The sequence below is a fragment of the Solanum verrucosum genome, unplaced genomic scaffold, assembly GCF_900185275.1.
Source record: "Solanum verrucosum unplaced genomic scaffold, falcon-dt-bn FXZP01000177.1, whole genome shotgun sequence".
NCBI classification, from domain to species: Eukaryota; Viridiplantae; Streptophyta; class Magnoliopsida; order Solanales; family Solanaceae; genus Solanum; species Solanum verrucosum.
In genome coordinates, this window is record NW_026020401.1 from 3,021,795 (window position 1) to 3,028,655 (window position 6,861).

Consider the following 6,861-nt stretch of genomic DNA (forward strand, 5'->3'; position numbering starts at 1 on the left):
GCATTGCATTTTCATCGCGTTTATCAACCAAACAAGGTCTCTAGGTATATCCCTATCCTAGATACAAATCAACCCTAATTCTAGAGATGATCATACTCCTTTTATCTCACGTTTTATCCTGATATTCCTCTCCCGAGTTCAATTCAGACAATAAGTTTATTTCAATGGTTGTCAATCACGAAATACTAAATCAAGGACAAAAGAGAAATTTATGCAATAACCAATTTCAATAATATACAATCATCAGGTAGCTACAGCCCTAGAATAAGAGAATTTAGCTACTCATAATATGATTATCAATCTTCAAGTTAATATTCATAAGAGGAATCGATAAAGGTAAAGAGTAGGAATGAACCCTAAAATTGAAGAAAATAGTTCTCCAAGTCGCAGTTCTCCAAAAGCCAGAAAAAGAATAATTAAAATAATAAAATCCAAGTCTATTTATAGTTTGGAAAAAGTCGGCAAAAAATTAGACCACAGGTCTGCGACGCGCAAGTGCTTGCGAATTTAGATTTTCTTGAACTCTTCCTCTCCGTGACGCGGAGAGGATACGCATTCCTCTGTCTCGACACCATCAATGTGGGAATAATAAATTCCCTCTCCGCGAGGTGGAGAGTGCATGAAGCGGAGGTCTTCTCATTTTGAACTTTCTTTTGATCTTTTGCTACTTTATCTTTCGTGCTTTTGTGCCTAGGCCCAGTTCCACTTCACGTACAATAGCTTTTGTGCCTGTTTCACTTGTTTACCAACCTATAATTACTAGTCATATCGGTTAATCATAATGAAATAATATGACTCAAACACTATCAATAGCACGAGAATTTGTCCTCAAACTTGGCTAAAGCATGGGCGTTATTTGGCTCCTAGGCATATAAATAATCCCAAAATCAAGTATCATAAAAAGAATACTGAAATTAAATCAAATATCGTACCGAAATATATATACACACACACACTACTCTATCTTGATTAAAACGTCTTTTTTGTGTAATGAGTGGAATTCTTTTGTACTTTCTTTTGAATATTTCTACATGGTAAAGTGTTAGTGTGATATAACATATACACTACTCTATCTTGATTAAAACGTCTTTTTTGTGTAATGGGTGGAGTTCTTTTGTACTTTCTTTTGAATATTTCTACATGGTAAAGTGTTAGTGTGATATAAACGTTTCTTGAAATAGCAAGTCATATTTCTGTATTATAAGAGTATATGTAAGTCGAAGTCGAACAAATTATGATCACCGATTCACCATCTTCGCCATACACAAAATACCAAATCTAAACTTAAAAATACCAAACCATACCGAATTAACATAATATGATAATGATATAGTATGTTTAAAAATCGAAATTTCTGATACCTACCCCATGCGCGCAACTCCCTCCCAGTGTGAATTTTTTTCTTAATGTTTAGCTCTTCAATTTGTACTATGAATAAAGTCCATATTTAAATGATATGAAGTAAAACCTCTATAGCTGGTAAAATTAGCATAAAAGACAACTATATAAAACAGATATGAAGAAACAAAAAGCAAAGTTAAAAACCAGTAGCTCTGATTCCTCATACCAAATGACCATACACAGATCTCACTTGTCGGCATAAACTTTTCCTCTTTGTCCTTCCCAGTGAATAAGCAACTACATTTCAGTGTTGATAATCGAACACAGTTACTACAACCTAAATTAGACCAAACACCTTCAAATACCCTGGTAAAATTGCATATTTGCATAATTCAAAGCCCATGTGCCACTAGTAAAACTCATTCTTTCTTGAAGTTTTGCCAAGTGCTTCTTACCGTTAAGATGTGCAGCCATAGCAATCTCATCAGGGCACCTAATGTCACAAAAACTACACCACAGCTTAGAATTATGAGTAGCACCACCAGCATTCTTCACTTGTGTCTGCCTTTGATGTTGCCCGGTAGTAGCTCCCAGTTGGACATTTTCTTTAGGTTTTTTATTAGTGCTGTTCTTGTTTTGTGCTGCAAGTGCATGTTTTACTTGCTTCTGCTTAAGCTCCGGTATATTTGAAGTAGAAGGTGGGTTTCTTTCAGTTTTGGACGTTCTCTTCAGCTCTTCACACTTTATCCTACGTCTTGTCCCTAGAAGATGGCACTTCAAGTCATGCTTTGAGGTGGTTGTCACTTGACATACCGCACAAGTCCACTCTGTCTGAACATTCTTTAGAGGATTGATTTCTGGGAGTTTAATCTCCTTGGCATCTGCTGGAAATGCTGTATCCTTGATCTGCACACCTGTTGTTTTCTTCTCAATCTGAATTGGATGTTCCTTCACACTTTTAACCTGCAGTTCCACAGGGGACGTTTCAATCACTGGCATACACATTATTTTGCTTGATTATAGAAAAAAATATTGTGCCAGAATAAAGGTAGTATTAAAGTTTAAAAAGAATTAAGAGCTTCAATACTCTCCCTTAATTCTTTAGTGTCTTCAGATGTTCACAGGAGAAACTAAAGGGTCGAAAGCTTAATTCTTGATCTCAGAGTGCATTATGACCACGGAAGTTCTAGGGTTAAAAAATAATAACCTGTTTAGGCTCAGCTGCTTCATTAGCACTGTGCTCTGGTTGTGCTGAAGCTACATGTGTTACTTGCTCCAGATTAAACTGATTTAACTTTGTTGGAACTGGTAAACTTCCATCACTTTTGGACGTTTGTTCGCAAGTTTTCAGCCCTTCACACTTTGCTTTATGTTTCCTTCCATTAAGATGGGACTTCATGCTTTGCTCCAATGTGGTTGTCATTTCGCATAATGCACTAGTCCACTCTGTCTGAACTTTCTTTGAAGAAGTAACCTCTGGAAGTTTAAACTCTTCAGCAACTGCTGGAACTACCATTTCCTTAACCTGCAGTCCTGTCGTTTTCTTCTCAATTTGAATTGGATTATCCTTCACAATTTTAACCTGCAGTTCCACAGGGGATGTTTCAATCACGGCATACACATTATATTTGCTTGATTATAGAAAAATGAATACTAGGCTAGAACAAAAGTAGTAGTAATGTTTAAAAAAGACTTACGAGCTTCAATACTCTCTCTTCTTTAGAGACTTCAGATATTCACAGGAAAAACTGAGGTTCGAGAATATACTAACATAATTGAATCTTGCAAACTTCAAGCAGGATAAATTTTACTAAGTGCACCAGTTTAATTTTTGGGCTGTTCGTGATTGTTTAGCATATATGTAGTCTCTGCTTAAGTTTAAGTGATAATGCACTTGATCTCAGAGTGCATTATCAATTGCCATCCTCCACATCAGCCTAATCTTTTGTCCTCATATACAGCTAAGCCCTCATCCTGCTCTTTTCCTAACTTGACCACCAAGAGTATCAGTAGCAGCTAATTAGCTATTCTCATGGGAACATCAAGCTCTCCTCTTTTGATCAAATGCTTGCTTAACATTTGTGAAGGCATAATATCCCAAAATGACCACGAAGTTCAAGGGTTAAAAAATAATAACCTGTTTAGGCTCAACTGCTTCATTAGCACTGTGCTGTGGTTGTGCTGCAGATGCATGTTTTACTTGCTCCAGATTAAGCTGATTTGACTTTGTTGGAACTGGTAAACTTCCATCGCTTTTGGACGTTTGTTCGCAAGTTTTCAGCCCTTCATACTTAGCTTTATGTTTCCTTCCGTTAAGATGGGACTTCATGTTCTGCTCCGAGGTGGTTGTCATTTCGCATAATGCACAAGTCCACTCTGTCTGAACTTTCTCTGAAGAAGCAACCTCTGGAAGTTTATCTCTTCAGCATCTGCTGGAACTACCAATTCCCTGACCTGCAGTCCTTTTGTTTTCTTCTCAATTATAATTGGATTTTCCTTCAAACTCTTAACCTGCAGTTCCGCAGACACCTTAATCGCTGACTTACAGATTACTCTCTCTTGAATATAGAAACACAAAACCTAGGCTAGAATAAAGGTGGTACTTTATGTTTTTAAAAAATTAAGAGCACTAAGTATTTCCCTTTTCCAACGGCTTCAAATTTTCACAGGAGAAACAGACACTAGAGAGTATACAAAGATAGATGAATCTAGTGCAAAATTCAAAAACAATTAATATTACAAAGTATGCCAGCATCAATTTCAGGTTATTCAGTGATTCTTTAGCATACACAAAGTTTCTGCTTGGTCTAAATGATAATGCACTTGATTCAGTGTGCATTATCATTTGCCATCTTTGTCTTGGTCGATGAGCCTAATTTTTATTTTCATAAACAGTAAGCTTTATCTCAAGCTCTCCTCTTGTCATCTATCATCAATTAGCTGTTCGTTTAATATTTCATCTACCAAGGTATCTAGAAGAATACTCGCGAACATATAATACTCCAAAAGAAAAGTAACATGAGGAAATTCAAGTGTAAAGAAATATAACCTGTTTGGGCTCAGCTGCTTCATGTTTTGCCATATGCTCCATCACTGTGATATCTTCCCAAACAGGACCACTCCCTTCACATTGTGTCTGATTAGGAGTACTATGATTGTTATTTATGGGAATTCAAGGAATGAAAGCATGTGAACAGAAAAATAGTTTTTCACTACAAAAGAACACAAGTAATTACTTCTGTTGTTAACAAAAGGAAAATTCAGACTCTTGAATGCTTTATTTGAGAAAACTGATAACTGCATAATGACATTACAATAACCTATTCCTCATGTACAAACAATAGTTCAAGAGTTGAAAGGTACACAACATCTATGCAAACAAAGCATTCACAAATTAACTGGAAATACGCAAATCTCAAAAATTGGTGCATGATACCATATATATGCAAGTCATTTAACTTGTACTCAACTGCTAATGAAACTTTTCAAACCATTATGGGGTGAAAACCCCAATAAAGCAGCAACAAATGAAGTTAAAAATTGTTTCATTAAGTACAGGGAGCTAGGAACAATGGGCGAGGCACCTGGTTGGGGGTAATCCTTCCTGCTTCATCACTAGTATCAGTAGGCTTGATCTCTTCTGCATGATGTTTCGAACTATAATCCTTATACTGCACACAGGAGATCATGATAAGTACATTTGTTGAGAAAAAAATCAATACTCAAGCAGACGTTGCTATAAAATCCAGTGGAATATGCAATCATACAGTTGCTTTAATGGTGGCAATTTAACTTTTGGCTACAGAAATGGGTAGTTGTCTCAACTTTTATATAACTAACTGAAGTACATTACAACCAATTCAGTAATGAACCGTCTACTCCTTGCTGAAGTAATGTCTGACATACCTTGTTTGCAATATGTTTCTCCAGAGCATCCGATCCATTTTCTTTGAGATACCCCTCTACCACAGACAGAAATGTTTCATTCTTGAGAGATTGATCCTCCATTGGCTTGTTAAACCAGTGGGCAACAGTTCGAAGGTTGACAGACAAGCACAAACATGAAAGGCGTAGATAAACATAACAAGAACTATTAAACTGACTGATACTATCGTGCCATTTAACCAGTAAACATGGACGAACTAGAACTTCATAAAGATAACATGCCCCGTTAAACCGTGGTATCACCAACCAACATATGGTAATTAATTTTATATGTGGCCACAGAGGAACCCTGCCAAAGTAAATTAAAAGTGATTAGTATATGCAAGAGGAGTAGTTTCTCATGTTCAACCACATAATTTTCCCCTAATGCTTCAACAAACTCTCTAGCAGTCTAGCTCAGCAAGGGAATTTAAGAAACACAAGCAAGAACAGACCTATAACTACCAACATAGACGAGAACCAAAATAAGTGCATTTTAAGACATTGACGATAAATTTGTTAACCATTAACGACTTCGAGTTTGCCCAATAATGTTAGTAACAAGCTAAGTGTCAATAATTCAAAGAGTTCCATATGACATTACCATTGGATAAGTTTGTCAAATAGGTGTTGGAAGAGAGAAATAAAAGAAAAGATAGTCCAATATATGACGAGCTTCCTCATGTGATACTTGGAGCCAGTCTCAATTGCTCGTATTGATGCACATCTGCAGTTGCACAAAACAATTTACCAGTAAAAAAAAAAAAAAAATTAAATACACAACTAAAATTGAACAATCAAAACTTACATAGGATAGCCCAGAGCAACTACCGGCCTGCAAATTCAAAAAAACAACAGTATCAATACACGCAAAATTCATTGAATAAAAAAAAAAAAAGAATTGATGAATCTTCAAGCTAAAGTTGTTTATTTAAACCTTCTTCTCAAAATTTTCATCTTCTAACGAAACAACACAAACTGGAGTGGAGCGTAGAGAAAGAAAGTAAATCTACCAGGCTAGGCAATCGATCAAGTGAAGCGAAAATCTGAGAAAATCCATTCTGCAAAATTTACTCTTCTCAGGCAATCTCTTTCGTCACAATTTTATTCTACGTCCCTTCGAAGGAACTGATGACTATGGTTATATTAATGGGGAAGCCTAATTATGAATCGAAAGATATTATTGATGATTCCAAAAATCTAGGTCTACGTACTTTGCGTAGGAATCTTTGCTTTTCTTGGAATTTCTTCTGCAGCGTTTTTGTCAGATACACTAATTGTTATGAAAAATTAGACCAAGTCTTGCTCATGCATGTATTATAATATTGTGGAAGCCATCTTCATTTGATTGTTGATAATTTGCCCAATGAGTTGATGGGAAAATAATATATTCTCATCTCTTTTTCCACAATTTTCACTATTACATCAATTTACAAAATCTTTACTCAAGAAAAGCACCGAATTAACTAAGTATTAGCAACTACCACATCTAGAAAAGAATTAACTACAAAATATATTTGTTGCTTAGATAACTCTCAATAAATTGTATTTTCTTATAATCAGTCGTCAATCCGTGGCTAAATAAGATTAGTATGA

The 6,861-nt window shown here is 35.8% G+C and overlaps 1 pseudogene across 1 annotated transcript; it reads right to left on the reverse strand.

Annotated features, from left to right (window-relative positions):
* Positions 1 to 1,444: 1,444 nt before the first annotated feature.
* Positions 1,445 to 6,342, reverse strand: LOC125840012 (uncharacterized; annotated as a pseudogene). The gene is made up of 8 exons (XR_007443716.1): positions 6,279 to 6,342; positions 6,074 to 6,100; positions 5,870 to 5,992; positions 5,248 to 5,575; positions 4,926 to 5,012; positions 4,391 to 4,477; positions 3,479 to 3,852; positions 1,445 to 2,304 (listed from the first exon to the last, which is right to left on the reverse strand). The product of XR_007443716.1 is annotated as an uncharacterized LOC125840012 (transcript).
* Between the last annotated feature and the right edge of the window lie 519 nt (positions 6,343 to 6,861).